Source organism: Pan troglodytes, chromosome 12, assembly GCF_028858775.2.
Source record: "Pan troglodytes isolate AG18354 chromosome 12, NHGRI_mPanTro3-v2.0_pri, whole genome shotgun sequence".
In the NCBI taxonomy this organism is placed as follows: domain Eukaryota; kingdom Metazoa; phylum Chordata; class Mammalia; order Primates; family Hominidae; genus Pan; species Pan troglodytes.
In genome coordinates this window covers 40,221,058-40,245,907 of record NC_072410.2, presented here as the reverse complement: position 1 = coordinate 40,245,907, position 24,850 = coordinate 40,221,058, and positions in this window count along the sequence as shown.

The following is a 24,850-nucleotide window of genomic DNA, read 5'->3' as shown; positions in this document are numbered from 1 at the left end:
CTATCTTTTGAAACTACAAGCTGTGATGATGATTAGGGCCTCTGGTTATTATATGTAATTACATCAAGAAATCTGACACATATGTGAATCAAGCATTGATTGTGTTGCTTTAACACCATACTATGATCCATGAATATAACTATTCATTTTAAATGATTAGTATATCACGAATGGCTGCAGACGGATAGATGGCTTTTAATAGTTCACTTATGTCATCTGCCAATCTTAACAAATGACCAGAAACAGCCACAATTTTTACTTTAATAATCTTTTAAATCTGGCTTAAAATTGGAAGCTTTTAGATTTTAGAAGTTCATTTTGCATCTTAAAATACTGCCTATTAAATACTGTGTACAAAATAATTTATTTTAATGTGTTCTTATAATTTTGTTGTTTGATACTAAACATAAGCAACCTATTTTTTTCAAAATAAATATTTAGCAAATTGCTTGAAAATACTTCCATGAATATTGTTTTATGTTTACTATTTGTTTACAAGAATATTTGTTGTCAAATTAAATATGGATTAATCATTTAACAATTAATAGCAACAGAACAAATTACAGAAGCAGACGCACTTTGTTGATTTGTTTTCACAAAGTGAAATAGAATGATGTTAAAAAGAAATGAAGTTATTTGATTTAGAAAATGGCAAAATCAAAATATCTGACTGGCAACACTGAAGTTCTCATACAGAGAAAAAGAAAGATGAAAGAGTTGCTATTTTCAGAGCACAGTGATCACAGAGCTCTAAAAAGTTTTGCAATGCTGGAGTTATGAGAAACATCAAGGATTTCATTTAATTATAAAAGAATGGTTAGGGAACATTTGAGTCAAAATACATCAAACCCAAATAAGTGGCATAGATATTTTGCTTTCATAAATTGTCACTGTTGAAAAATTTTAACCCTTATGTTTATATATTATGTATATTGAGAATTATAGCCAAATTTAGATTAATAAACATATTGCTTTTTCCGTGGTGGGGGGAATAAACAACTTTGTAGCTAATACAGGATCAACATTTTCAGAGTAACTTGTATGCAGAAGTTGTGTTCTTGACTTGGCAAGTTAGTACTGCCTCCATCAGTAACAATGAAAATTTCGTAGGGAAGGCAAAGGAGAGCTTGGTTTGACACAGTTATCAATGTCCACAGATGTGTGTGAGAATTGAAGATGTTTATGTTTATAGTTTACAGTATGTTGTGTTAATAAGAGGTTTGACTTTAATCACATTTATTAAACTAAAGAAGAACAGAAGCTACAAAGGAGATAAAAGTAAGTACAAATTACATTTAAAGTGTTGATTTAAATAAACAGGAAGTCATTAGCCTAAGGCTGTCCCTGTACTTTGAATTCTACGTAACAAACTGGAACCTAGTGTTGTACATAAACAAACTGAAACAGAATTTAGGAGTGTGTGTGTGTGTGTGTGTGTGTGTGTGTGTGCTTGTGTGTATGTGTGTAGTAACAAATAGCCAGGTTTCAGCCAATTATAAACAGCCCGATCAGTTTCAGCTAATGACAGCCAACTGATCAGACTACATGCAAATAATGCAAATACTCTCACACGGTACCCAAATAATGCAAAGACCTAGTCGTGACTAATCAGGTGATTTCTCTACTTTATCTTTGTGTTGAGTCTATAAAAGCTCACTTCTCAAGCTGTTGGCAGAGCTCTCTGACCTTCTTCTGGGTCTGAGTGCTGCCCAATTATTGACTCATTATTTGCTTAAATAAACTATGTTAAGTTTAATTTGTCTAAAGTTTTTGTTTTAACAAAAATAAGCAGGTTTCAATTTTCCATTCCTCCATGATCATCATCTTCATATTCTCCTCTACCTGAAAATATATTCATTAGGTTTGCCAGAGAAATGAAGATAGAGTCAAAGAGAGAAGCCAAAATTCTAAAGGAACTCAGAAATGCTTCATATGATGAAAAACTAAAAACATCAGGAGAGTTTACACTGGAGAAAAGATCATGAAGGATAGTGAGGGGTCTCAGTGGAACAAAAAACGTCAACTTTCTTTTCTGCGTCCATGGAATAAAAGATGTTATTTACATAAGAGATCTTTCTCTTACTTGACCATTTCCACATTTCTGTTATTATTTAAGGCTTTGCTGGTACCATATTCTCTACATAGTTTGATTTAATTATTTCTTATCTAGAAAACTAAATTGCATCAATGTGTTTATGTTTATAAAAAGCATTTTTTATCTCTAACGTTTGATGTTACTTTGATACATGAATTAGTGAGATTTTTAGAAACAATAGCTGTGATTTTTTACTAGCACATTGCAGTAAAGAAAATATTTTTATAAATGCCCATGGACAAATTGATTGAGTTGATAAATGAACAGCACGATTAATTTGTATTTAAAATACAGATGAAATTACTCATAAGCATAAAAAAGAACATTTGAAATGAATTCCCATTTCTCTGCTATCAGATGGAGGTTATTTTTGTGTTGTTCATTAAACAGGAAAGACGCAAAAAATTCAAACTTCTATATAGTAGTTAGACTAGATATTTAATATCTATTACTGTTTTAAAAAATTATTCTCATATAAAAATAAAGAATTGACAAATATAAGTAACGTAACAAATTATATTCATCAACTTTCCTTGTGAAGGACTCTTATCCTTATAGACACATCTATCTCATAGCACTTCCTGTATATGTAAACGTGGTCCAGTCTCTCTATTCATAGAGTTGTGTACATGTGGTTGACATTAAAATGTGTTAAATGCTAATAAAATGCCAACCTTTGTGATTTTTCACCTTTTTATTTTACCCTGGGCTAAATAAAAATGACCTGTGACACTGGTACCTTTATCCTATATACAATTTCATCTAAGCTGTATTTGCACAAGAACAAGTCAAACTTCTTTGTTCTTTCTTTTATTAAAAAACATTGAGGAATACCAAAGTAATGCCCAAAAGTACTGTGGAAATAAATAGAAGAGTAATTCACAAGAGTACTGCGCAAATAAGTAGATACATGCCTTACTCAATTTCAGCTATAAGTGCTTCAGCTGTGACCTCTGTGTACTGAATGCACATCTGCAGTTCTGTCCAGTAGTCTTGCACCAGAATATCAAGTGCTGAACTCATGATTTCAGCCATAAAATAATTCTTTTTCAAAATGCTTCTGCCTTTTGAATATTATTTTATCTCTCCGTCCAACTTTGAAATGTTATGCCTTCAGTTGGTTGTAAATGGTTTTTGCAGATAATATAAAATGTTTTATTTCTTTGGAGTCCTTCTAAAACAACTAAATAATATTTATTTAGAAAACTAAAACTTAAATTGGCCTACCAGTGCTAAACAGGTAATTTAATTCATTTTTCATAATATAGAAGTGCCCCAATTCATGTCTATCACTCAGACTGTTTATTTGTCTAATTTTCTTTTGTTGTACACTTTGGATTTACCACCATTTATGTTTCTGGATGAGGAAAAATGATAAAGTCGTACAATATAAGGAAAGGGGAAATTAAGAGTATAATTTTTCAACCAATGAAAACTGTATTATCATTTTATTAGTTAAAAATAAAGTTATCTAAGCATTAACAAGGGAAAACATGTATTTTCTGGCTTTAAAGTAAAAGCATGTATTACATTTACATGATTTTTGTTTGAAATTTGTAGCAATTACATAGGGTCAAATAATTTAAAAGACTCATGATAGTCCAGTCTCAATAATGGCAGATGGCATGGTGCATTAGAAAAGAGAAAGTGAGGCAAACAAAAAGTGTCCCAAGACTTCAGGCATGACTCACCAGGGCATGTTTTTTTTTCAGTTGTTAAATATTTCTGTTGCATTTGAATTAGTAAATCACCAAGATACCTGTGAGATAACTGGATTTCAAGGAGCAAAAGCACAAGATTATTGAGGAGTTTTTTTGTTTTCTACTGGTCATGTTTCTAAAGCCAACTCTACAATTTGTTAAGCCAGAGGCAAACCATCAATGTGTGTATTTTTAATAAATAATGTAGACAAGCTAGTAAAGTTATCTTCTAGGGGACTTTCAGACTTTAAACAGCATAGTATAAATTGCTGCTAGGATATTTTATGCTAAACTTGGCTAAGGGTCAGTTCCGTGGTTTCAGGGATCTCAGAAATAAGCATAGACAAATCACAGACCAGCTGCAAGTTAACCCTATTTTTAACTGTAACTAAATTTACAAGTAGTGTGCTGAGAAACATAATCCATGTACATATTACTATTTTTTTAATTTTATGTTCCAAGATACATTTGCAGGATGTGCAGGTTTGTTACATAGGTAAACGTGTGCCATGGTGGTTTGCCGCACCTATCAACCCAACACCTAGGTATTAAGCCCAGCATGCATTAGCTATTTTTCCTGATGCTCTCCCTCAACATTCTCCCTGACAGGCCCCAGTGCATGTTGTTCCCTTCATGGTGTCCATGTGTTCTCATTGTTCAGCTCCCTTGTGTAAGTGAGAACATGCAGTGTTTGGTTTTCTGTTCCTGCATTAGTTTGCTGAGGATAATGGCTTCCAGCTTCATTCATGTCCCTGCAAAGGACATGATCTCATTCCTTTTTATGGCTGCATAGTACTCCATGGTGTATATGTACTATTTCTTATAGTAACAGCAATGGATTTTTTTACTGCACACCCTGGCAATTAAGTTTTTAAGATGACAGCCCTTCTTGGAATGTAAGGATAATAATAAAAGTAGCTGTCCAAAATGGTGAATTGGAAGCATAATTAATTCATTGGCTTTCATGTTTAATCTAAAAATTGTAGTTGTTGAAAGAGATAGTGGTTTGTTTCTACAAACCCTTCATTGCCTTTGAATTCAATGTGGAGACACTGAACAAGGCCCTTTACCGTTATTATTTAATCAAAATTAAAAAATGAATTGGGTGTGTTCTAGTTACTCATGACTTAACAAAAAGTCAGAGAGGCTCAAAACATTTTGGCAAAGAACATAAAGATACTAAGAAGTGAAGTTTGTATCTCAAATCTTTTCTCAGAGATCATATTTATCAGGTTTATTTATTCTACCACTTGTCTGTTGCATGAGTACCATAAACATCCACATTTTGCCATAAAATTTTATTTAATGTGCCTTCTTGCTGTCAACTTTTAATATATTTCTTAAACTTCCATTTATGTAACAAATAATTTGAAAGTTAATACAGAAATGCCATGGAATGTAATAGAGGAATTCATGCTTTAAATTTTGGTCAAAGGACTTTAAGCACAGGTCGTGTCATGTACTGCTTCTTTGTCTTCAGACAAGACAATAAATGCAAACTTTGGTTTTCATGTTTATAGAATAATTGTCCAATAACCTGATTTTTCCACTCAATGCTATTTGCAGTCATTGAAAAAAAAAATTGTCCCCTGTCGATTTGGCACAAGGTTGTATGTTCTTCTAGTCAGCTCATAACTTGTTTTAGTTTTCTTTTCTTCTACTTCATGAAAAACCACTGCTCCAATTATTACATATTTAGTTGTAAAATTGGCTTTAAGAATAATTGGAAAAAATATGCAGGACATTTAAATAAGAAATGCAGATTTCTAAAAATAAATATGAAATATGCTATTAAAAAGCTCAAGCAATATAAAAATAATTCAAATAATTGCAGGTATAAATATAGTTATGTTACTGAAACACCAGGGGTTTAGTCTAGGTCCTGCTACTCACTGCAAAGAAAGGCAATCACTGAGAAGACAAGTATTGCCAAGGAAGAAGGCTTTAATAGGGTGCTGCAGCGGAGGAGATGGGAGCTCAGTCTCAAATCCATCTCCCTGACTGATTAAAACTAGAGGTTTATATAGCAAGGAAGAAATGTAACAATATGTAAGAAAACAAGAACTAGGGAGGGGCATCTGGTGCTGTGGTCTGGTGAGTTTCAGTTCCTTGATACTTTTTATGAGAGGACTGAGGGTGCTTTCCTGAGAAAGGACCTCAGATAAATACAAGTTTCAAGCTTTAACAGCAGAAGGGTCAATTTCTATGATTATCAACAAGAACAGTCAGTGGGAGTATTGGGCGGGTTGCACTTCCACTATAAACTAACTAATAAGGCAACCAAATCTAGAAGAAAGCATTCTGAAGTTATTTAATTAAGAAAATGATACCTTAGAAATTATGTAGCCTGAAGATAAATGTATATATTTCTATATACATCTATGTCTATATATTTATAGTCTATATATGGTCTATATATATTTAAAATATAAATAAAATATAATTCTATGTATTTTATATATTTCTATGTATATATTCAATATATATCAAGAGATATATTTTATTTATATTTTAAATATGAATAATATGAATGTGACTATCAAAGTTTGAAGCAAATTAATTGACCAGATGTCATAAGTTCTAAACCAAATATCAACTTTTGTTGCATGTACCTATAAAAATATGACTTTTCTAAAATATCACAAAAATACCAGATTTAGAGACAGATACATAGGTAAAATTAATCGATGTTCTTACTGCAATACAAACAGTGTTTCTATTTATTTTCCTTTTAAAAATATAGAAGCATGCAGAATTCCTGCATGAAATTGTTAACAAGCAAACAAAATTGGGGAAGACAACTTCTACCAAAAGTTTAAAAAAATTTTAAAACACAAAGTATGACAGACAAAGTATGTTAGATTGGAACAACTGCAGGAGGGTAGGAAAATATTCAACCCAAACTCTGACTCCATGCATGTTACTCATTAAAGCTAGAATAAAAACAAGTATATTTTTTCTGTACTGGTGTATCTTCACCCACATTCACTGATCTGCTTTCCATGCTTTCCCTACTCTCCCTTCCCTTCTAGGAAACCTGTCAACCTACAGCCAGCTCAGAACCTCAGTACTTTAATCCATGCAGTTATTGATATAAAGAAGCTGAGAATTTAGTCAGATGAAGTAACTCATAGCCTTATATTAGAAATAGTCTGCTTTTCCTAAATGTACAAATTACTTCCCGCTTCTATCAACTCCTTAACAAGTGCTTAAGACAATCATATTCTCCTCTTTACACAGCCATATGACTTTTCTTGTGTTCATTTGAATCCACTGCAATAGAAATATGATACATTCATGAAGATACACTTAAATAAAAGTTTTATGATAGCCAGACATGTGTTGCTTAAAGATGGAGAGAATTCAGGTTTGTAAAATTAGCAGGCATTAATATGAGTTAAAACAAATACAATCTTCCACTGTAACATTTCATTATCTTCTTTAGTTTATATCTCCTTCTAGTTATAAATAAAGAAATGTGTTGCTTAAAGGCAGAAATATGTTCTGAGAAATGTGTCATTAGCTGATTTCATTTTTGTGAGAAAATCATGGAATGTATTTACACAAACCTACATGGTATAGCCTACTACACACTTAAGCTGTATGACACATTCTGTTGTCCTTAGGCAACAAACCTGTACAGAATGTGACTGTAGTGAATGCTGTAGGCAATTATAACACAATGTTAAGTAGTTGTGAATACAAACATACCTAAACATACCTTAGCTTTTCTAAAAGTACAGAAAAAACACAGTATGAAAGATGAAAAGGGGTACACCTATATAGGGCAGCTCCATTATAATCTAATGGGACTATCATTGTATATGTGATTTGTCATTGACCAAAACATAGCATGACTGTACATCTACCTACTATGAGTGGGAGTAAAGACAAGGTGAGTAGATGTGCAATGAGAAAATATGATAATTTGAATTTGTTTCCCATTAGAAACAATGATTATTGGAGGACTCATGTGATACTTCTACCATTTTGCACACTAACTCCAGGATCCATTTATATGCCACAAAATTTTTCCTGTTAGTGTCAAGTTCATTTGACTCCTTTCCCCTCTGCAATTACTATTATTTTTTGTTTTCCCCTCTGAGACAAGTCAATGTTAAATATGTTCTATGCATCAAATATAGGAGAGACGAGATCAAAACGTTTAAAACAAAAAAATGGACCCTACTAAAAGATAATATTGTCAAATTAATGCTAATACATATCTAGAATAGTGCCTAATTCCAGGAAACAAAGAGAAATCAATGTTTATGAAGGCAAATTTAATGTTAATCTGCTACCACTTAAGCAGAGATCAGAGAATTCTGCAAAATGTGATTAAATGTTGATTTAATGTGACCTTATCTTTTAATTCAAATGCTTTCTTATTTTTCTTGTACAACCAGATTTTTTTTCATATTGAACACAACAAAATCAAGTCAGGCCTGTTGTTGTACCACTGAATTCTGGGCACCAGAGAAGATACATATGATGACAATAATATTCATATAAAATAATGGATACTTTGATCTTGGACACCTATGGTAACCATATACCATCCTCTTTTGATCATTCTAGAAAGTTTTATGCATGCCCACATAATTTCCATCTGCAGCTTCATCTTGAATCGGTAGCATAGGCATGAAGAAAACATACAGAATCTTTTTTTTATTAAGAAAGAAAGTGAAAGAGATTCAATATATCTGATTATCAAAGAAAGTTCCCAAACTATTGACATATTAGAGGAAAAAGGTATGCCAATTCTGTTGATGTTGGGGGAGGGTATTATAACAATTAGTTTCTAGCTTTTTAAATTTCCAAATGAGCCAAAGTGTGTATATATACATATATAGATGTGTATATATACATCTATACATGTGTGTGTATATATACGCATATATATATACATGTATATATATTTCTGTTTGATTTTCACTTTTAACCTCAATATTTTCTTCTTCCTGTTTTTCTTCACTAGCAGAAATATTCATTATTTATTATAGGCAATTCCATTGCTTATGCTCTTTCTTCTCTTCTCTGGGCTTACAGAATCCTTCCCTATCCCGTTTGGCAGTGCTTTCATCCAGTGGCACGTAATAGCATCAAGATGTTCCAAGCCATGGCTCTCTACTTGGCAGTACAATCCTGTACAGCTTATTCCTTCAGTGATGGCTACAGAGTGATAAATAGTTTAAATGTCTGTGTCCAAGGCACAGAAGCACGTAGTAAATTGCTTGCTTTTCAGAGATTTTCAGATTTAAAAAAAATAAAACAAGCCTAAGACTGCTGGGGGGCAAAGAGTACATTCTTAATCATTACATTTAGAGAAAACCTGCAACTTAGAACATTCTTGTGGAAAAGCAAACTCGTATAGGATACTGAAGGTCCACTAATTAAACCAAACTAATTTTAATTTTTAAGAACCCTTGGCTATTTATAGATTATTGAGTTCAGTACATATACTTGAGCTAAGTATATATTTCCAAAATACAAAATAAAGGATATCAGGTGAATAAAATAAGCTAGCAAATGTCAAACATGTTAATTGAACAACTTTCAAGAATAACAAATTGGTTGGTTTAAAGATTCTAAGAGTACAGGTATTACAAAAATATGAACTGAATTTGGTAAACCAATCAGAACAGACAGCTAATTATAGCATTTTTTAATTTTGCTGACTTTAATATATACCTATTATAACTCTACATTATCTTAACTCTCAATACTTCAATTATTATTGCAAGCAGCTCCTACAGAAAGCAAACTTTGTATTGTATCTTTGAATCATTTACTTAAAAGATGGAAATCATCAGTCGTTTTAGACAAATGCAATTTAAGTGAAAATAGTGGAATGTTTACACTAAGCTTCAATTTTCTCTTTTCCTATGATTGTATATCATCGCGGGAAAGATCAGAAGAAATGCAATGGCCTCCAAATCACTTATAATTTCACAAGATCACCAAATTTTTCTACTGTTTCCAAATAAAAACAAAACATTTCCATTGTCCCATTGAGTTATTTGTATTAAATAAATAATCAAAAATTAAATTGCATTTATACTTCTTCTCCAGACAATTTTTTCACAGAGAAAAATTTTCAGCAGCATGTTTGCATTTCTATTTTATAAAAAATAGTATGTCAGATATATCCACTTTAATAACATGCATCTGAACTCTTCACTTTTCTTTTTCCTTAAAATATTATCCTGCAACATAAATTATTGGTTTAAATTTTCACCAAAGTCAAAATATAAATTTATTTAATTTTGTGCAAATATATGTGTGAGTGTATGTATATATACATAGGTACATGCATATGCATATATACAATGATACATAAGATACATATACATATGTATCTACATATATGTAGATACAGATTCAATTTTATATATAAAATGTGATCACACTCATCAAGCTCACTGTCCTCATCACACTTTCCATCATCTTGAATCAGTGGTCTGATTAAAATGGCTATTTAAATATTCTGTTATGTCACCTTTCAGGACTATAGTTGATCTAATCCAGTCATTATTATAAAATCCTCTATCTCTTATAACCAGAATTTATAAGTCCAGGAGTCACGGAATAGAAATGGGATGTGCTCTCTTTTTTTTCTTTTATATCTGTAGAAAATATTATCTCTTCCTTCTTCTTGGGCTCTGCAGGTTGAGAGGTCTTAGTTACCATGAGAGAAATGTTTTCACCAGGGGACATGCAATGGTTCCACTTATCGGGAAGAGAAGTCTAACACTTGGCAACTTTAAACCACTACATGCCAGTGGATCAACCCATTCTTGTTATCTAGAGGTATTGGGCAATGAAAGTTATTCTATTGGCATAGGTGATTGGTTGTGATTATTAAGAAGAAACCATGTGAAGTAACTAATTTGGGTTGAAGAGGAGGAAGCCTAGAATGTAGGAAATTTCCTGGAATGCTGTTACTGTATTCATGTGCTGTGATTAATGTCAATGGAAAACCAAAGCAAACCAATACAAGCAGGACTGCTAATAGCCCATATTAATTAGAAGTGAAGATTTGGGTCACCCTACACAATACTAAAATACAGCCTGGGTTCTTGTTGAGGACAAAAGGAATGTGGAATGGCTGGTAGAATAAGGTGCTTACATAAGTGACTGCTGCAACCACATAAACATTTCCAAAAACAAGGACTAAAATCCTTGAGTTCTTATTTCAAAGGAATACATTTGTCAACATATTTATCATTAATTTCCTCTCTCTCTCATCTCCCTATTATTTAAGATGTGTTAGTAGTAGTTGATCTTATATATTAGTGTTTACGTTACAAAGTGCGACTTAGCAAAAAAATTGATAATACTCAAATATAGATATAGAAATATTTTATACTTTTTAGCTGGGAAAGTTAACATACTTATTTTTCAGTTATAGTGTCATCATGTATAGTAGTAAGTGATATTAATCATATTTGATAGTAACATAGTTAAAAGAGTTGTATGTGCCAAATTGACTAAGGATAGATTGTTACGATTTTGACATGTATCGAACTACTTAAACTAGAACCATGTTTTCCTAAATCCCTTCTCATTATGTTTCTAATCTAGGTTTGGCTCAAAGGGAAATTTTTACTGGAAAAGAATTTGGGATGCACCGAGTTTGAGTACCCAAAAAGGCTGTCACATTGGCCTTTTGCCCTCACTGACAGAGGGCCGCCACCCCATGTGATGAGGCAAAGGGCCCACTGAGCTGATAACACACTGCTGTCTGTGGATGCAGGGCTCAGAGAGCATTGTAACACACCTTGTGGGGCCTTGGGGTCGCAGGCACCCCCACCTGGACACAGCTGCAGGGCCTGCATGGAGTTTGCTCCTGTGGGCGCCAAAGTGCCAGCTGTCTCCCGCACTCCCTTGCCTACATGGTCCATCCCAGGAGGGGATGAGCATGGCAGGCTGAATAAACAGGGAACCCCGTCACAAGTCCTACGAAGGGGTCAAGCAAATATGCTGCATCACTTGCAGAGGTAATATTAGGGAGAAAACAGACAGAAGGAAATGTCATTTTAAAAATGTATAATTTGGGGGGCAATGGTACAACATTTAAACACACTTATGTAAGTTAAAATATAAGACTACATATGTTAGTGGAGTCAGACAATAAACAAAAGCTAAAAAAATGAAAGCTCATTGGAGAATGAATCATCAAGAAATTACTTAGAAACATAATTCTTCTGGTAGAAGGAACAGGATTCTTCGTGACTAATTGTTCTCATGCATGTTATTACCTATAGGGTGTTTGTTTATTATCCACTTACTTGCTATGAGGTTTCATGATTTTCAAGAAATTGATCATGACCTCTGAATTATTTTTATGTATAACAAAATTGTACTCCTATTCATGATTTCATAGTACCTGTCGCAGTACCTAAAATTTATTTCTTGATGCTAGAGTGTAAATTCCCCAAGGGCTAAAACTTTACCCACTATATTCATTGATACATTCCTATCACTAGAAGAGTGACTAGTTTTTCAATTTTTCAACAGATACTTATAAACTACATGTTATTGACTAGGGAAATCATGTTTAAAAAAAGCAGATATGTATTCTTACCTTTTTGAGGCTTACAGTCTATTTGGAAACAATAGACAATAAATAAGATATATAAGTGCAATATATCTGATGGCAGATTGTGATAAGAGTTATGAAAAAGGTAAAGCCGAAAGAAAATATAAAGGTCTGAGGCCTCGTCTTAAAACAGATTTTTGTAAAGACCAAAATAAGTGGTAGATATGAACTATAAAAATAATTCATAGAGGAGGAGTTTGGATAATAATCTTGAAAGACACAATCCAAAACATCATTATTCTGAAGGTTGAAATTTCAAAATATCAAAACCCCCAAAATCTAAATTCCAGAGAATCACAATCCCAAAAGATCAAAATCCCAAAAATATAATTCCAGTGAAAATAATTAAAAATTTTTAAGACATTTATTTACATTTTTAAGAGGGACATTTATTTCCATTTGAAAAACATATAAAAATCACAACAGAACACTTCATACATTATTTTACACAATAAAGTAGGCAATAGAAACATACATACTTTGCAAGCATAGACAATCAAGTATACTAACTCAGGTATACTAATGACAGTTGCACTGTTATAAGCAGAGAAACATATTGATAAAGAAATAGATGAGGGCCAAGCACCACTACTCATGCCTGTAATCCTAGCACTCTGAAGGGCCGAGCTGGGTAGATCACTTGAGTTCCAGGCCAGCCTGGGCAACATGGTGGGGGGTCTGTCCCACAGACCCTGGCCGACGGAGGAAATGAGTACTCAGACACAGAGATCAGTCATGAGAACCTGGAGCTGCTTGCTTTTATTCAGTGCAGGCACAATGCCGAAAACCTGGAGCCAACACAACCTGTAGGTAATTAACATTTATTGTTTCCCTTTCAGGGAACGTCACACATGCAGATGACCAAAGATCAGTTCCTGGCCAACATAAGTAAACAAGCTTGTTTAAGATAAATTTCCCCATACTCCCTTGTACCTACTCCTTGCCCTCTACCTCAAAGTTATAGAACAGCTGCCTTCAGCTATTCTCCCCCGAAGCTATGCAGAGCCTTCTGACCTTTCAGAAGGTTTGCATCCTTTCCCTATAGTTTTTCCCACCACTCTGACTAATCCCCCCACAACATAGTGAGATTCTGTCTCTACAAAAAATACACAAATTAGCTGGGTGCCATGGCATGCACATGCAATCCCATCTACTTGGGAGGCTCAGGCAGGAGAATTGCTTGAGCCCAGGAGGTGGAAGTTGCAGTGAGCCAACATTGTGCCATTGCACTCCAGCTGGTGCAATGGGAGTGAAACCTTGTCTCAAAAAAGAAAAGAAAAAAAAAAGAAATAGGTCAAAATACAAAATGTTTAAATGCATATTGCCGTGCTGAAAATTGTGTGCACCTAGCTTTATAACTGATGCCATTAATGAAGGAAAACCCCTCTTTCAATGACATCAGTCAAAAACTGCAATGGGTAACTACTGAATATGCACTCACCCAAAGAGCCAAGATCTCAAAAAATTGTATCCTTCGTAGATGCATATGTACAAAAAGAACATCTATTTATTGAGAAACTTTTAACATTTTATATACATGCACAATGCTTACAACACAAAGTCAGTGTGTGATAATTCTTTTTTATGAAGTGAAATATGAAAACAAATGCATAAAATGAATTATAATTGATTAAAACTTTCATCCAATTTATACCTCTTGTACTGGAAATGATGTGAAGGTAAATAGCCAGCCTTGGCAAGATGTTTCTACAGAAATTTTTTTTTAAATATCCAGGCATGGTGACACATACTTGTAGTCACAACTACTTATGAGGTAGAGGTAGGAGGATCCCTTGAGCCTGGGAAGTTGAGGCTTCAATGGGCTATAATCCTACCACTGCTCTCAAGTCTGGATGACAAAGCAAGATGCCGACTCTAAAAAGGAAAAAAAAAAATGCAGAGCATTGTATGTATGGTTCACCCTAGTGAGTTGATCCCTAATCCTAAGAAGGGCTAATAAAGTGTGAATCAGTGCAACCCATATTCATGTTACTTGCATAGTGGCTCATTTGTGTCACTATTATAAAAAGAAGTACATATTCAAAAGCCATTTTCAGATGTTTTTATAGCTCAGATAATAGAAATGCTTAATATTACAGAATAACAGGTTGACTAACAACTCTTCTCTGTGCATATTATCTACCTAAGTTCTGAAGACCTGTTTTGTTCAAGAGTTTACAAACCTTCCAGAAACTCACAGATTCTTCCAGTGGAAGACTGACCCTCCTGGCAATGAGAAGAGAATAAGGGATTGAATATAATTACATAACATTCTTATAATTAGCATGAAAAGAATTATTTTTATATGGTTAAATAAGACTTATTTCAAGAACTCTCAGTGTCTGCTAAAGCAAATCTCAATAATTGCCTATCATTTCTCCTCCTTAACTAAATCTACAATTTTAAATTTTAAGAAAGGTGTGAGTTTCAGGGTGCTTGTTAAACAGAAGTTGAAGAGGTAAGGTAGATGCTGCTAATTGTTAACAAATACATTATTTATGAATGCTTTGCTTCTCTTAACAATATGGTCGAATTAAATTTTAATTGGAAGTGGTCTTAATTTTGAGATTCAGTGGAGTTTCTAATATTATACTTTTAAAACAAGGAAATACAGAAATACCTATCCATGCAAATTTTTTTAAATTAAGAATACTCCTCATAATAGATCTTATTGTACTCACACAAAACAGCTGTATGTGTTAGTATACATATGTGTGCACATCTTGATTCCCAGAAAGTATGTGTTCAAAATTGTGTTAAACAAATTTCTTTGGGTACCATATGCCAGATTTTTAGAAAGTCAGTATCATTTTTAGATGAAGAGCATACTCTCGGTATGCAATCCATGTAAAACGTGACTTGCTCCTCCTTGCATTCTGCCATGATTTTGAGGTTTCCCCAGCCACGTGGAACTGTAAGTCCATCAAACCTCTTTCTTTTGTAAACTGCCCAGTCTCAAGTATGTCTTTATCAGCAGCATGAAAACAGACTGATACAGTAAATTGGTACCAGGAGTGGGGTGTTTCCAAAAAGAAAACCAAAAATGTGGAAACAACTTTGGAACTGGGTAACAGGCAGGGGTTGGAACAGTTTGAAAGGCTCGAAAGAAGACAGAAAAATGTGGAAAAGTTTGAAACTTCCTAGAGATTTGTTCAATGGCTTTGCCCAAAAAGCTGATAGTGACATGGACAATAAAGTACAGGCTGAGGTGGTGGTCTCAGATGGAGATGAGGAACTTGTTGGGAACTGGAGCAAAGGTGACTCTTGTTATGTTTTAGCAAAGAGACTGGTGGCATTTTGCCTCTGCCCTAGAGAGGTGTGAAAATTTGAACTTGAGAGAGATGATTTAAGGTATCTGCAGGAGAAATTTCTAAGCAGCAAAGCATTCGAGAGGTGACTTGGTTGCTGTTAAAGGCATTCAGTTTTATAAGGGAAGCAAAGCATAAAAGTTTGAAAAATTTGCAGCCTGACAATGCAATAGAAAAGAAAATCCCATTTTCTGTGGAGAAATTTAAGCCCAGTGTAGAAATCTGCATAAGTAACAAGGAGCCAGATGTTAATCCCCAAGAAAATGGAGAAAATGTCTCCAGGGCATTTCAGAGGTCTTTGTGGCAGTCCCTCCCATTACAGGTCTGAAGGCCTAGGAGAAACAAATGGTTTCATGGGCTGGGCCCAGGTTCCCCCTGGTGTGTGCAGCCTAGGGACTTGGTGCCCTGCATCCAAGCCACTCCAGCCATGACTAAAAGGGACCAAGGTGCAGTTCAGGCTGTGGCTTCAGAGGGTGCAAGCCCCAAGCCTTGGCAGGTTCCATGTGGTGTTTAGCTTGTGGATGCACAGAAGTCAAGAATTAAGGTTTGGGAACCTCTTCCTAGATTTCAGAGGATATATGGAAACACATGGATGTCCAGGCAGAAGTTTGCTGCAGGTGCAGGGCTCTCAAGGAGAATCTATGCTAGGACAGTGGAGAAGAGAAATGTGTGGTCACAGCCCCAACAACATAGTCCTTACTGGGGCACCACCTAGTGGAGCCATGAGAAGAGGGCCACTATCCTCCAGACCCCAGAATGGCAGATCCACCGACACCTTACACTATGTGCCTGGAAAAACCACAGACACTCAACTCCATCCCATGAAAGCTGCCTGGAAGGGTGCTGTACCCTGCAAAGCCACAGGGGCAGAGCTGCCCAAGACCATGGGAACCCACCTCTTGCCTCAGCATGACCCAGATGTGAGACCTGGTGTCAAATGAGATCATTTTAGAGCTTTAAGATTTGACTACCCTGCTGGATTTTGGAATTGCATGGGGCCCTTTTGTTTAAGCCAATTTCTCCCATTTGGAAAAGCTGTATTTACCCAATGCCTGTACCCTCATTTTATCTAGGAAGTAACTAACTTGCTTTGATTTTACAGGCTTATAGGTGGAAGGGACTTGGCTTGTCTCAGATGAGACTTTGAACTGTGAACTTTTGAGTTAATGCAGAAATTAGTTAAGACTTTGGGGGAGTGTTGGGATGGCATGATTGGTTTTGAAATGTGAGGACATATTTGCGAGGGGCCAGAAGCAGAATGATATTGTTTGTGTCCCTACCCAAATCTCATCTTGAATTGTAACTCCTACAATTCCCACATGCCATGGGAGGAACCCGGTGGGAGGTGATTGAAATATGGGGGCTGGTCTTTCCTGTGCTGTTCTCATGGTAGTAAATGAGTCTCACGAGATCTGACGGTTTTAAAAACAGAAGTTTTCTGGCACATGCGCTTTCTTCTCTATTGCCATCCAGCAGACCTCACTTGCTCCTCCTTGCCTTCCACCATGAATCTGTGGCTTCCTCAGCCACGTGGAACTGTAAGTTCATTCAATTTCTTTCTGTTGTAAACTGCCCAGGCTCAGGTATGTCTTTATCAGCAGTGTGAAAAAGGACCCATACAGACGTATATAATTGAAATCCAGCCATTCCTTCAATCTAATTCCTTTTATCTTTACATACACATATATATATGTATATATAAAATCTAGAGTCATGTTTATTTTAAGATTGTGAGATACTTTTGTTTCTGTATTTTATACTGCTCTGTACTGTTTAAAATATTCTTACAGGTATGTATCATTTTTACACAGTGAGTAAGTTATTTTGTTTTAAAAAAGTATGTGTGTGTGCATGTGTGTGTGTGTAGGTAGGGGTGTTAATAGTCCCATGCCTCTTTTTTCAGGGTCAAATTTGTTTTCTCCTGAAAATCCTCTAAATTGAAGACTAAAGACATGACTCCTGAACAATCTGATAAAAACTGGCCCCTGTACCAGTGCTGCTTTTTCCTCTTTGCAATATGGAGGTGTCACCATATATATTCTCTATATTCTAGCCTCAAGCCTCCAGTAAGCACTGTGCACTTCTTTTCATAGCATAGGGATATGCTAATCTATTTACATCTAGATATCTTTGACCATAATATAGATATATTCTAATGTGCAACAATATAGTAGAATATGCCATGATTTATGGTTCAATGAGTATACATCAGATTACCTTTTTCAATAATTGTTGTGTCAGAAACTGAGTTGGGTCTATTATCACTGCACTGAATCCCATCCCAGTGTAGCAATTTCTGTCTTATGTTCAATTAGAAGGTTTGACAATGTGCTTGTGAACCCTTTTTTAAGCTTGTGAATAGAGAAATAAATCTTTAAAGTAATGAAAGCCTTAAAAAATATCGGAAGATAAAAGTCAGTATAGGCCATTATGGATTCTCATCTGGGATATTGTCTGCATATTAACTAAGCTGTATACCAAAGTTGTTGTGTGTGTTCATTCCTTTTTATGGCTTAGAATTATTCTATTGTATGTATTTACCACAACTATTTTACTCACTTACCTGTTGATGCGCATTTGTGTTAATTCCAGTTTTGTGAGATATTAAAAATAATACTGCTATAAGCATTCATTGTTCAAAAAATTGCCTGTATATATGTTTTCATTTCTCACAAGTAAATACTGTAGAGTGGCTGATTGATATGCTAGTCGTATTTGAGCCTTTTAAGAAACTGCCAATGGACTACTACTCCAAAATAATAAGAAACGGGCCACTGACACATGCAATAACAAGGATGAATATAAACACACAGACACCCAAGAGAATATATTGTATACTCTCATTTACATGAATCTACCAAATACAGATCTGATCCTTGTTAGATAAAGCAGATATTTGGTTGCCTGGGATAGTGGTATGTGAAGATGGACCAAGAGAAACTGAATGTAACTTTTTGGGAAATAGTAATATTTTAGTTTTTGGTTATGGTAATGGTTATACAGATGTATTTATTTATAAAGAAAACAGTGAATTATACACATACATTTTGCATTATACAACTTCTATCTCAAGGGTAGTAAAATTTAAAAACATAGCGTTTTTTTGTTTGTTTGTTTTTTTGTTTTTGAGACGGAGTCTCCCTCTGTTGCCCAGGCTGGAGGGCGGTGGCGCAATCTTGGCTCACTGCAAGCTCCGCCTCCCGGGTTCACGCCATTCTCCTGCCTCAGACTCCCCAGTGGCTTTGACTACAGGCGCCCGCCACCATGCCTGGCTAATTTTTTGTATTTTTAGTAGAGACGGGGTTTCACCATGTTAATCAGGATGGTCTCTATCTCCTGGCCTCGTGATTCACTCGCCTCGGCCTCCCAAAGTACTGGGATTACAGGCGTGAGTCTCAGCACCGGGCCAAAAACATTGCTTTTAATCTTGGCTATTGTATACTTCACTTTAAAACTTGGAACTATTTCAGTGTGCTTTATCTCAATGAAATCTAATTCTAATCACCTAAATAGACTGGGTAATATTTTAAACCTTATACAGTAAAAGTATTAATAAAAGTTGCTGTATTAAATATGTTCATAAAAATAAAGTAGCTAGAACAGAAACTGGCACATAGGTTTTATATTTCATGCTATTATGCATATTGCACAAAAATATTACCACTTCCAAATAAGATCCTTTTCTTCTCAATTAGTCCTTAACCCATATCAGTGACTCTCATGTAGTGAATTTAAGATACAATATAATATAAACATCTGAGGAAATAGTTTCACAACTTTAAAGAAATATCTTATATTTGACTAATAAGCATTGGTCGAGATGTGTTATCCGGACAGCATTGGATAAGAATAGGACTTAAGTGCACAAACACAATATGCCTACTAAGAAATGTAATTTTTTTTGGTTTTTAATTTTAATGCATCTAGTCCTTGGTGCCCAAATTATATAGAAATAAGTTATTAGCAGATACCTTATAAATTTCATGAATTATCATCTGAAATATCAAAGTAATTCTATTAAAAGATGTTGCAAGAAGAACACACATAAATTTGGGTAAAATGCATTTTTCCATGGTCTGTGTACAAACATAAAATGTTAGTGGTGGTTATAATCATTATGTGGTGTGATTTCAGACTATATTTAAACACATATTTTTGTTTAATTGTCATCTAGACAATTATTTGCAGTTTCCTTGTTGTTCAGTTAAATGAGTTTTCATTTTACTGAACCACAATATTTTAAATTAGTTTGTCTCACAAAGAAGCTAATTATTTTTACCAACTCATTCACCTTTCTTCACCTCTCGTGTGAACTTCAGTGGCATTGTTATTGTTTCCAAATTCATACTCAACATATTTGTGACTTGGGAAAGTCAAGAGCTTTAGAGACATAGAGGTGTGAATTTAGGTCTCAGGTCTGTAGATAGTATTTTGACTATGGCCACTTTTCATGAGCTCTTTAGCACTCGATTTCTTCATTTGCATGATGCAGATAATGTAACTACTTTGCAGAATGATTTTGCAGAATAAGGGAGATAATACAGGTAAGATACAAGCAGATTGCCTGAGATAGCCAGTTCCAGTTGTCACCACTACCATGACCATTATTGCTTTAACGCTAGAAGGGATAAGTATATATTGGATTATAATCAGGTATGTGAGTGTGTAAAAATGCATATATGTGTGTGATAGCAATATGGAAGTCATCAAAAAGAAACAATTTGATTTTCAAAAGAAAGGACTGGGAATCTTTTACTGTGTTCTTTCATTTTCTTTCTTTCTTTTTTTTCTTCCGTGTTTTTTTCTTTTTTTGAATGGGAAGGAGAGGAAATGTCAACTGGAAATAAAATTGGAGTTTTCACCAGAGCATGAGGTAGCCATTTTCTAGGGCAATGAAACTATTGGAGAAAAAAAAGTTTTGAGGTTATTCAATTCCATATTTTGCCTAAGGATAAATTTGACTTAGTACTTTAAAGATTCATCCTTTGTGTATTCTTGCAGTTATATATTAAATAAATGTATCTAAAGTAACATTCATTAAAGAAAAACTCTTAAGATTTCAGAAACACTAAATAGGAAATAAAAATAAATGTTATTTAAACTGAGTTTAATAACCGAAAAACTTTTGACAAATTGTAGGGTGTTAGTTCCTGTACTAGTCTGTTTGGGCTGCAATAATAAATTACCATAGACGGTGTGGCTTATAAATAACATAAATAATGTCTCAAAATTCTGAAGATTGGAAGTCTGAAATCAGGGTGCCAGCATAGTTAAGTTCTGGTTAAGGCCTTCTTCCAGGTTCCAGACAGCAAATTTTTTATTGTATCTTCACATGACTGAGAACACTAAGAGAACGGAAGTTCTCTCCGGACTCTTAAAAGGGAACTACTTTTATTCATGACAGCTCCACCTTCATGACCTCATCTAATCCTAATTATCTCCCGAAAGCTCCACCTCCTAATGCCATCACATTGAGGGGCAGGATTTCAGTATGTGAATTTTGGGGTGGGGGACGAAAACATTCAATCCATGAGTTCTTATATCTACAATATACTACCTAAAGATATGCAGGTTCTCCAATAAAATATCCAGCAATATAAACCTTGGATCTGGCACATAAATTATAATGCTAAATAAACATTGCTCTTTAGTAAAATAAAAAGATAAACACAATTACAACAAATAATTTACCCAACCTGTTTAGATAGCACCATCTTTTATAAAGTCTTTGAAATTTGAGTTTGATTATTTTTAATAGGTAATATAAGTATTTTCCATGGCGGTACCAGGCTGTTTGGAGTGGCTGCTGCAAAGACACTGGGTGCAGCAGGGGAGGTGTGACTGAGGCTGCATGCTCTGTGGAGCCAGTGGGTCCGAGAGCAGGCAGGAGTATCATCTGAAGTCATACAAGCAGATTGTATTATCATCTGAAGGAACTCCCCTACCAAGTTAGTGGAGTGGGAGCCCTGTGCTCCCAGGTGCAGCTGTAGCTGCCCAGCTGCCACTGCAGACCTGCTCGTACCTGCAATCTCGGGGGCTAGGAAGTACCCCCTGCCCCCACAGGGTCTGAAGTGCCTGCTCCCACTCCCTCTCCTCTCCCTGCTCCTGGCACCCGCTCCAGTACAGAGCAAAGCTGTAGCCGAGCCCAGGCACTCACGCGACCTGGCTGGGTGTGAGTGCGCTTAGGGCAGCACTGACATGGCAGCCCCCTGCTGCCTCAGCCTCTTGAAGACTTTGGGCACCAATGAGCACAGGAAGGAGGCCGGGGGGCGGGGGGCAGCATTGAGGGTGTTTTGGGATGGGTCTGCAGGTGCCCCTTGGCATGAATAGCCTGGGCAGCATGGATGGCACGTTGATGGCTGCAGGAGGTAGACAGGCTCCTGGATGGAAATGGGTGGGCCCCCAATGAAGCCCCACCTTCAAGCCAGGGGATGGCCTGAAGCTTGCCAGTTCCAGGTGGAGTCTGCGGCCCAGAGTGAGAACTTATGTTGCTTTTTCTGGGCCCACCCATGGCCGCCCATGGACCCATCAGCATGCACTTCCTCCCCTCTGAAGCCCATAAAAACCCCAGAGTCAACCAGACTCACAAATGTGTTGGGACTACCAGCTGCAGGAAGAATCTACCCACTTCGGATCTCCTCAACTTGTCAGGTTCACCTGCCTGTGGAAAGGAGCTACCGACTTTGGGTCTCCTGAGAACTGTTCTGTTGCTCAATAAAGCTCCTCTCCACCTTGCTCAAACTTCAGTTGTCCGTGTACCTTATTCATCCTGGACGTAGGACAAGAACTTGGGACCCATGGAATAGTGGGATGGAAAGAGCTGTAATACAAACTGAGCTGAAACACGCCCCCTCCTCCTGCCCACCATGTTGCTGGAAATGAGAAAGAGAAAAGAGCTGTATCCCTTTGAGAAGCCCAGACCTAGGGGGTCCCTGAGCCAGGGCTGTGACACCCTCTTTGGGGCTCTGCAGTTTCTGGTGTTTCCAAGCTTCTGAGAGACACCTTGTTTCCCTTACCCAGACACAGGTGCCCACAGCAGGAGCTGCTTGCAGTGCATCTGATCCAGCAGCAGGCTTGCACAGAGCTGGCACCTGTGCCAGTGCCTGGAGCTGCCTGCCCTGCCACAGAAGCTGGTGTGCTTGGCAGTGCCCAGTGGCTGGACCCTGTGCTCGCTTGTTCTTGCAGCCCTCACCACTCCATACTGGGCTTGGCCTTGGCAGGCATGGGATCTGGGCTGGTAGCACAAGCCGAGCACAGCCTGGCCAAAGTGGGCAGAATGAACCCAGTGGGCCCAAGCAAACTTGTGCAAAAGTGCCACTGGTCACAGGGGTTTCCAGCTGGAAGAGCAACACCCCAAGAATCTCATGACATTTTGAACCTGGTTAAAATAAATGTGAAATTACTGAATTACTGTATTTTTAGTGTTCTGGCATACTTAATTTGGGATTGTGGGGTTAATGAGATGTCTCAGTGATTTTCTCCTCATATTGCCGATACTTCACACAGTTATGCAGTGAAATATTAAATCACCAACCCTGGTCATGCATCTTACAAATACTTGTTATTAGTGATAATTGTTACAATATAAATAGTGTTATTTACCCATCCCAATATCTATGGAAGAAAGCAATGATCATTCATTCACAACAAATGTGTCTTAGATTTTATGTGAATAGAGAAGAAACACTACTTTCTTAGTAGTTTATGATGTGTATGTGAAAGTATGTGTGTATACACACTATTGTACACAAATTTACATACATATGTATTTCTTTCTTTCTTTTTTTTTTTTTTTTTTGAGATGGAGTCTCACTCTGTCACCCAGGCTGGAGTACAGTGGTACAACCTTGGCTCACTGCAACCTCTACCTCCTGGGTTCAAGCAATTCTCCTGCCTCAGCCTCCCAAGTAGCTGGAACTACAGGCATGTGCCACCACGCCCAGCTAATTTTTGTATTTTTAGTAGAGATGGGTTTTCACCATGTTAGCTAGGATGGTCTCGATCTCCTGACATTGTGATCTGCCAGCCCATATGTGTATTTCTTACAATACATTTGTAGCATGTATTAATGCCCGATATTTCACATCAGAAAACTAAAGATCCATGTAAAAATAATTTGTTCAATGCCTTTATTTAATGGAAACTGGCAAAAAAGAAAAACAAATGGAAAATATTTATATGGTAAAGACATTTAAAAACACAACTAATGCACAATGTTTCCAGTGATAACTAATTTGTCTATTTCAAGATGTTTCTGTAGCTTTGTTTCCTAGGACATGTAGTTAAATGCCAAAAGACACTTGTAACACTTGTTCAGATTAACTTTTTCTGTTTTGTCTGTTTTGATTATCTTTGAACAGAAAACATCTGAAAAATAATTATAAAGTCTTATAACTACACAACTTCAAAAGCAGAATTCTACTCCAGGTTTATTTAATAACAGTATATATGCTTTTTACATTAATTGTAAAGATATGGTATCCATCCTGCCATGTACTTTGTTGTAAAAAAAACCTATACTACAGTAATAATTATAACAAAATATAGGCACTAAGAAATAGTGATAGAAAATTATCTATAGAAAAAATATATGTATATAAAGAACATGACATTTCAGGGTACAAGCCAGATTATTTCTATTTGCAAGAGATTTGTGGAAATCTTTACAAAATGGTAAAGGAGCTGATGGGTAAACTGGCCTCTGATGAAGTGAGCATCTGGAAGATAAGAAGACAGCTTTCTCAAAGGAGAAAACACATGAACAAATCCTGGTGTAACCGGTGACTGCAGGTCAGAGAAAACACCGAGGCATTTAGCTATCAGACATTAGAAAATGATTTAGGAATATTTTAAGCATCTTTAAGATGTTTCTATAAAATGTATATCATCAATGTCATCTATCCAGAACAGAAGTTAAGTCATGATGCAGAAAATGAGGACTATGGAAGATGGATTTTTGAAATAGTTTGTGGGAAGAGTTTGCTCTTCTCTCAGGGTCTAGAAATTAACAGACTTGACCTCAGGATTTCCTACAGTTTTTCAGTAATGGAGACAGAGCCTCCCTAGAAGGTAGTTTAGGCAGGTGGGACACAGTGAACAGCCCTTTCATGTAGCCTGAATTTGCAGTAAAATCTTCTTAAAAATA